The sequence below is a fragment of the Colias eurytheme genome, chromosome 28 (assembly GCF_061535395.1).
Source record: "Colias eurytheme isolate Ceu_HAF_F1 chromosome 28, ilColEury1 Martin Lab GWU primary, whole genome shotgun sequence".
NCBI classification, from domain to species: domain Eukaryota; kingdom Metazoa; phylum Arthropoda; class Insecta; order Lepidoptera; family Pieridae; genus Colias; species Colias eurytheme.
The window spans coordinates 3,933,205-3,942,438 of record NC_143007.1 but is presented as its reverse complement, the minus strand read 5'-3'; positions in this window follow the sequence as shown (position 1 = coordinate 3,942,438).

The window sequence follows — 9,234 nt, the reverse complement described above, 5'->3', positions numbered from 1 at the left end:
CCTGAGTCTGTGTTCCCCGATGAGTACAATATGGGGGTCTTCAAGAGGAGAGTGAACAGGTACATTCTAGGGAAGTGCGCTCCATCTTAGGCCACATCTCAGCTTACCATCAGGCGAGATCGTGGCCAAGCGCTTCCCTATTGCAGCGTAAAAAAAAAAAACTGTCCTGTGTGGAGCTGAAGCGTTTGCGTTTATAGACCCCCTTCCAGTGACTATAATATGTTTGAGACAGTCATGGAAGAAATATTAAAGCGTCTAAGCAGGAGTAAAAAAAAGTTATAGTATGTGGTGATTTTAATATTGATTTACTTTTACAAACACAAACGGCTACACGAATTGTTAATTTATTTCAGTCATTTAATCTATATTATAAACTTTTTAACGAACCCACACGAATTACACCTACTTCTGCAACCTGTATTGATAATATATACTGTGACTGCATCTGTTTAGAGAAAAATATTCTCAATACATTGACTTCGGATCACTGTGGCCAGAAAGTAGTTTTTGAATGGGATTGCATACCTACATTTAAAAGGATTAATGTTAGGCCTATAACTAAAAAAGGCATTAATAAATTTAGGAATAATATTAATAAAAACCTGCCCGTACTAAATGATCAATCCTTTCCTAATAGTCCTTGTGAAATGTTTAATAATCTTTTTAATTTAGTACATAATGAATTTGAAAAAATATTTAAAGTTAAATCTTTAAATATTACCAAGGATTTAGGTAGGTACCATTTAGTAAATGGGCGACAGCTAGGTGCAGGAACATTCTTTATGAATTATATGGTATGAAGCAATATAATAAAGACCCATCTTTTCTTAGTTAAGTTAGAAATTACTCAAAAAAATTTAAAAAAGTTTGTTTTACTGCAAAGCGTTTATATATCAAAGAAAAATTACGCGACTCTGATAATAAAGTTAAAACAGTTTGGTCAATTATTAATGGTGAAATGGGTAAAAGCAAATCAAGTAATACCATAAAACTTGTAAATAATGACAGGGTTATTGACAAAAGTGCTGATGTTGCGCTTGCTTTTGAAGAATTCTTCAGTAGTGTCCCTGCTACTATTACTAATAGTTTAAATTCGTCTTCAGCACTTGCTGAGACCTTTTTGAGGGACCATGTTGCGGGGTGCAGTACATTATTTGAATTACGACACGTAACTGCTAGTGATATTGTTACTGCCTTTAAGACGCTTAATCTAAAAAATACTTGTAATCTTTGGGGAATGTCCGTAAATTTAGTTAATAATATAATAGAAAATATTGCGAAAAACTTAGCTTTCATAGACGATCTATTTTTAATGATTTGTAATAATGTTATGAGTAATTTTTATGTAATTATTCTTCCTACATTAATAAGATTATCTATACAGGGTGTCTTGTTTTTCGTAAAATACCTATTTGAATATTTTTCTTCTTACGGTGCCGGGTGCATTTATATCAAACGAACATAGAGCAAAAGCATTCTTTCGTGATATTGAAAACTCGTAGGTACTCAGTGTTGTTCAGTAAGAACATTGCATATTATAATCTTTATATATAACTAGCGGTCCGCCCCGGCTTCGCCCGTGGTACATATTTACGTTTTCTCTACATAATAACCATCCTCGTACTTCAAGGAATATAATAAAAAAAGAATTATCGAAATCGGTTCAGCCGTTCTCGAGTAATGCGCTTACCAACACATTTTGCGATTCATTTTTATATATAAGACTAGCGGTCCGCCCCGGCTTCGCCCGTGGTACATATTTACGTTTTCTCTACGTAAAAACCATCCTCGTACTTCAAGGAATATAATAAAAAAAGAATTATCGAAATCGGTTCAGCCGTTCTCGAGTTATGCGCTTACCAACACATTTTGCGATTCATTTTTATATATAAGAAGATTAAATGAATCGCAAAATGTGTTGGTAAGCGCATAACTCGAGAACGGCTGAACCGATTTCGATAATTCTTTTTTTATTATATTCCTTGAAGTACGAGGATGGTTTTTATATAGAGAAAACGTAAACATATACCACGGGCGAAGCCGGGGCGGACCGCTAGTAATCAATGAAACGAACAACGAAAGAATGCTCTACGCCTGTTTACACTAAAAGAATAATCATTTCTCGTTTGATGTAAATTGTAAATGAACCATTACTAGAACCATTAAGAAATTGTGTGTAGGTATAAGTTTTAAAAACAAAATAGCAGAACCAATTTTGACTATGATTCTGTCGTTGTTGCATCATAATTCATAATAACCACCTAGATAGGTTTTACCCGTAAAAGCGTTACGTATAGACTTTATGGAATGAAATAGCTGTGCGGCCGAACCCACTGGCAAAATCATGTATTTCTATTATGTGTAATTCTAGTAAAGATTTATCTGCTGTCGGAGAATTTAAATAACTCTCCATAATTAATTATAATTAGGTAGATATGTGAAATAATATTAAATAATGACTCAGTGCGCACACCTTGCGCGGTCGATGGTAGTACCGAGACTATATCATCGAGCTACTGAATCAAGGAATATAAACCATAGCATGGCCCGTAACCCCATGCATTTCATATCACTTCAATATCGACATTATGTTGTACACAATAGAGTACATTATAATAGGAAGGTATAGCCACATAACAACTACTCTGTTATGATTCTCTCACATAAGTAAATACGTTCAGTAGCTTTTTAGTGAAAGAATAACAAACATCCGGATACTTACAAGCTTTTTGCGTTTATTATATTAACGTATGGATGGATATGTAGGCAATCCATTCAACATCATCATTACATACTTATCTTGTACTAGCTAAGCTGTGCCCTGCGGTTTTACCCGCATTGCTCCGCTCCTGTTGGTCTTAACGTGATGATAATATTATATAGCCTATACTTTATAGCCTTCCTCGCCAAATGGGCTATCTAACACCAAAATAATTTTTCAAATCGGACCTAGTTCCTCAGATTAGCGCGTTCAAACAAACAAACAAAAAAACTCTTTCAGCTTTATAATATTTTTTTTTTTTTTTTTTTTTTTTTTTTATTGTGTGATAGGGAAGCGCTTGACCACGATCTCGCCTGATGGTAAGCTGAGATGTGGCCTATGATGGAGCGCGCTTCCCTAGAAGGTACCCGTTCACTCTTCGCTTGAAGACCCCCATATTGTACTCGTCGGGGAACACATACTCAGGAAGCATGTTCCAGTCCCTCGCGGTTCGGATGAAGAATGTCGATCCGAACCGCTTTGTCCGGGTACATGGAACATCCACCATATGGCGATGCCTAGAGTCTGTGCGCCTCGACGATCGAAGGAAAAACGGGGATGGCGGAATTAAATCGTGCAATTCCGCAGCGCACTCACCAAAGTGTATCCGATAAAATACCGATAAACTTGCCACTCTGCGACGGTGGGCGAGGCTCTGGAGTTTTTTGCCTACTAGCTCATCGTCGTTTATTAGCCTCTTGGCACGCCTCTCTATCGCCTCAAGCGCCTCCAGCTGGTACTTGGCGGATCCGTCCCAGAGGTGAGAGCAGTACTCCATGCACGATCGGACTTGTGCTTGATAAAGGTTGAGCAGCTGTCCCGGGCTGAAATACTGTCTCACCTTCGCCAGAATTCCAAGCTTTTTTGAGGCTACTTGGGCTTTGGATTCTATATACGAACCAAAGTTCAGAGTAGGCGTCAGGGTAATGCCAAGAAGCTCGAGGTGGTTGGTTATCGGCACGGATACACCCTGGAAAGTCGGAGTCAGGTGGAATGGACTCCGTTTAGCGGAGAATAGACACGCCTGGGTCTTAGTCGCATTGAACTTGACCAGATTGGCATCGCCCCAATCGGAGACCGCCTGTAAGGACAAGTTCATGCGATCGACCATCGACTCTCGTAGAGACTGGATTTGTGCCGTACTGGTTCGCGCGCTGGATACATATCTCTCCACAACAGTGCTATCGTCTGCGTACCCATAGATACCGGGTTTCAGCAGATCGTTGATGTGTAGCAAGAAGAGTGTTGCGGAGAGAACTGATCCCTGAGGGACCCCGGCATTAATAGCCATTTGGTCGGACGAGCAGCCGTCGACGACTACCCGAAGCGACCGGTCTCTCAGAAAATCTGAGATCCAGGCGCAGAGACCAGCAGGCAGACCGTAGGATGGAAGCTTGCCAATAAGACTATCATGCCAGACCCTATCGAAGGCCTTCGAGATATCAAGGGAGACAGCAAGTGCTTCACCATGATTCTCGATGGCCTCGCTCCAGATGTAGGTGGCGTACGCTAGAAGATCCCCAGTGGACCGGTTTCGGCGGAACCCGTACTGACGGTCACTGAGGAGGTCATTCGCTTCTAGGTGTGCCAGGAGCCGGCTGTTCAGTACACGTTCCATAGTCTTACAGAGTATGGACGTGACTGAAATTGGCCTATAGTTGGAGGGGTCGGCACGACTGCCTTTTTTGGGCACGGGCTGCACGTTGGCAAGTTTCCAAGATTTCGGTACTATTCCAGTCGTCATCGAGAGACGAAAGAGGCGTGTCAGAACAGGAGCAAGTTCAGGCGCACAGGTTTTAAGTACTATGGCTGGAATTCCATCAGGGCCGCTGGCTTTATTCACGTCAAGATTCCGCAGCGTTTTAAGAACCTCAGTCTGACGGATGCGAATTTCGGGCATGTTCACCTCGCATCCAGGTAGACTGGGAGGTTTCGCATTTGCAGGATCAAGACGAGAATTTTCCGCGAAAAGAGAAGCAAAGAGGTTCGCTTTCTCTACGGCGGTGTGAGCCAGCGATCCATCCGGTTTTAGCAGTGGAGGAAGTGAGGGGCGGCAGAAATTCGATTCAACCGTCTTAGCCAGGGACCAAAACGCTTTGCTACCAGAGGGGTAAGAAGCCAGTTTGTTCCCTATTCGGCTGACATGGTCAAATCGAGCTTTCCGTAGAGCCTTTTTGCAGGACTTGGCGGCTCGGTTGAAGGCTTTCTTCTTTTCCGACACGTCCTTGGCCTTGCGGTGTCGAGCATCAACCCAAGCCAGGTATGCTTCATGCTTTAGCGCTTCTGCGCGTCTGCAGTCGGCTCTGAACCAGGGTTGAGCTTTGCCGGACATAGCTACGTCTGAGAATGGGATGAAATACTCCATTCCCTGTCGCAGCACATCTGTCACAGCATCCGCGCAGGTCGAAGGATCATCAGAAGAAAAGCAGACCGGTCGCCAGGGATAAGACGCAAAGAAGGAGCGCATCTCATCCCAATCTGCTGACTTGTATCGCCACACGCGCCGAGAGCCCCTAGGACTGGGATCGGGCGGCGAGTAGACAGATACAGATTTCACCAGACAGTGATCGGAGCTGCCAAGCGGCGAAGAAATCGCCACCGAGTATCGGTCTGGATCTGTTGTCAGCAGAAGGTCCAAGCAATTGGCTGTATGGCTCTCAACATCAGGAACCCGCGTCGCTCCTTGAACCAGCTGGGTGAGATTTAATGCTATGGAGAGTTTACGCATCTCTCTCCCAGCCAGGTCAGTGCACTGGTATGGGTATAGCCACTCCTGGTGGTGGGCATTAAAATCCCCCAGTAACACAAGCTGAGCGGAAGGGTATTTGTGTTGAGCAGCATCCGCCACCTCACTAAGGTACTCTGTGAGCCTGATCGTCTCCTGGTCTCCGCTGTGCGCCCGGTAGACACAGGCATAGAGAAGTTTCTCTGGGCCTGTGTCCACCAGCATCCATAGCACGGAAAAATGGGGGTCTTCAAGATGTCGGAGACGCCGACAACAGATGTCATCTCGGACGTACGCGCACACACCTGACCGAGCCTTAAAATTATGCTCTAGGGTGTAGCCGGGATAGGATAGGTACGCCAAGTCAGACGGACATCTAATCTGCGTCTCCGTGAGGAACAAGATACACGGTTTGCTAGTCTCAAGGTGGAAGTGGACTGCAGCGAGATTAGAGTGGAGACCTCTGATGTTGGTTAGGTCCACTTTTAGCGAGAGGGAGTGCTGCCGCTGTGCAACCTTATACTTGTATCTTGCCTTTTTCATGATCGATTGATAAGAGAGTGAAGTAGGTATGAAGACGGCAGTGAGTCGAGGCGCTTAACATCAGGACCGGGACACACACTTAGTAGCCGCATTATTGGGGACTAGTCTGGAGACTGCGGGGACGCCCGAGCCCCCCCAAGTTGTCCATAGGGCCCTCTCATCCGGTCGCCAACCGGCACTATGACGCAACTTGGGATTTTTCGCTGGTTGGCGGGGCAGCCTTTCGCGTGTGGCTAGCACGCTACTTGGGCCCCCTACTGACCAGCGGTCGGCCAGCGGTGCACCGTGCCTCGGATCCCGCTAACCTCCATGACTAGGCACCAGATGCAGCAACATCAGTGTGTGTCAGATCGTCCCGATTGTCAAAGCGCAACTGACTCGACCCGTCTTCACTAAGGCTACATCAGCTTCATCGAGTCGGAACACGGACGCTTGGCGACTCGTCTTCAGCTGATGGGTGGTCATTATAGCCGCGACAACTGTCTCCCACCATGTCACCTGTTTAGCACCACCCAGGGGCCACGTGTAGGGTTTCTGAGTTCTGGGTATACTCCTACGGACGGAGGTGACTCGGCCCCCAAAAATATTAGTATGTATAGCTTACTAGGTTTCCACCCGCGGCTTCGCCCGCGCAGTCAAAGAAAAACCCGCATAGTTCCCGTTCCCAAGGGATTTCCGGGATTGCGTCATTTTCCCGAGATAAAAAGTAGGTAGCCTATGTCCTTTCTCGAGTATCAAAATATCTCCATACCAAATTTCATGAAAATTGGTTCAGTAGTTTAGGCGTGATTGAGTAACAGACAGACAGACAGAGTTACTTTCGCATTTATAATATTAGTATGTATAGATTATATGTAAACTCTTATCATAACTTAGCCTAGTCATGTTATTTCTAGAACTGATATTTAAAATCGATTAAGGAATTAAGAATTTTTAGTGAAATGCACTAAGTTAGGTATACATATATCATCATCATCATCATCAGCCGATATATCTTCCCACTGCTGCGACACGGGCCTCCTATCATAAATAAATAAAATAAAATAAATACACTTTATTCAGCACCATGTAAATACACGTAAAAAAAGAAACAGACAATATGATTATAAAGCTAAAAAGGCGGCCTTATCGCTACTAAGCGATTTCTACCAGGCAACCTATGGGTAGGATTTTTAATTATAAGAAAGAGGTGAAAACAATAGGTGGTGCAGCAATGAAAATGAATTACAGTATATTTAAACCATATAACTACTTATATTATAAAATATCATCTCCTCCTACATTAGGTACAATACTAACAATTTACATACTTACATCTGAAAACATTACTCTCCTTTTCACAGCCAGTAAAATCAACAATTTGTTTGATAATCGTTTAAGCTACCGTTATAACAACAAAAGAGCATTGTAATTGCATTAAGGGATCAATTATGAAAGCTATCGCGCCCTAAAGTCACATCGCCAAATGTTCAGCCACGCCCACAGATTGTGCCTTTGTTGAGATACGTTTGTTATTTTATAAATTTTTGTGTGTGTGTGCGAACGTTGGTGTTATAGTTATTTATTTCTCTAATTTTGATTAAGCTTCATAAGATTGAAAGAAAATATTTTAAATAGTACCTACGGAAAACTTTCAATTTTTCTTTAATATTAAGTACTAGCGGTCCGCCCCGGCTTCGCCCGTGGTACATATTTCGCAATAAAAAGTAGCCTATGTTCTTTCTCAGGGTCTAAAGATTGTCTGTGCCAAATTTCATCAAAATCGGTCCAGTAGTTTATGAGCCTATTCATTACAATCAAACAAACAAACAAAGTTTTCCTCTTTATAATATTAGTGTAGATGTAGTTCTGCTAAGGAATCTCATTAAAATCGGTCTTATAGTTTTTGGATAGTTAACTAATAGGAAACCTATTGAATAAATATTAAAATGGTCCCAAGAAAGCTTTCGCCGAAAATTTTTCAGTACCTAATATTTTTTTTATAAGCAATCGTTTTCAATTTACTCAGACCCGCAGATTGTTTTTTCTGAACAGTCGTTTTTGAAGTGAAACTTCTTTATCGGGGTTGGAAAAAAATTTAGTTATCCCTACCACGCTTGATTCGACGTAGTTATTTCTGTATAGTTGCATATAGTAAATTATTTTTTGAAAAATAAGGTCATAAAGAAGTTTCACTTCTAAAGGTGTGAACACTAGTACACGCACACATTTTTTTTACTCAATAATATGTAGATGTCATATTTTTGTTTACATATATACAGACTATATTATCTAGAAGTTCCTCATGCCAGCTCCTCTCGGGTAGAATCTATAAGAATCTAGATAAAAACTAAAAGAATCTTTACTCTTAGATGATATTGAGAAATAATATTTGTAAGATATGAATCTCTTTCTATAAGCCAAAGAGTTTCGAAATGTGAAGTTCTATCGTTTTTAATTTAATTAAAGAGGTATAAAAGTCAAAGTACCTCGATAAGTGTACAAATTTTTAATTATATGTGTCCATTTAAAGTGGGTCAAAATCGAATCTAAACTCTAAACAGCTTATCTTACAAAACCAATGGCGTGTATATATTATAGGATAATAGGAGATAGAAGATAAATTAATTATCGTAGACATATTAAACACATAATATATACATAATCTATTATCTAACACCTAAGAGAACAACGTTCTATAGTTCTTGTTCTTGTCGGCTCATGTCTGAAGAAACTGCTTTCCGAACCTATGATAAATCTATGTTATGACGATTCAAAAAGGTATATTTTAATAAATTGCTTGTGGTAAATATAAAACTATGTTTTATTAATTCAAAAGAAGTCTAGTAGAATAAATAAACGTTCGTACCTCAACCAGCCCACACTGCCAGTGATTTGGTATCGATATAACAATAACTAGCTGTGTCACCCGACTCCGCCCAGAGATTAGTACGACGCACCCATTAAATGCACATCTGCTATTATAAAGCTAAATGGAGGCAATTTATTTTTGATATATTTCAGTAAGGAGCAATTTTATTATTATAAGAAATAATCGATATACAGTTAAAGTAAGTCTAAAGGTGTAGATACCTAGGTTACCAACACAACATTTGATTCGGTTAAAAATGGCACACTAACGCACACACGATTAGACGACTAAGTATGGATTCAGTTCAACTTGATTGAAAAAGAGTCAACTGAAGTCTGCAAATAAGCCAGATTT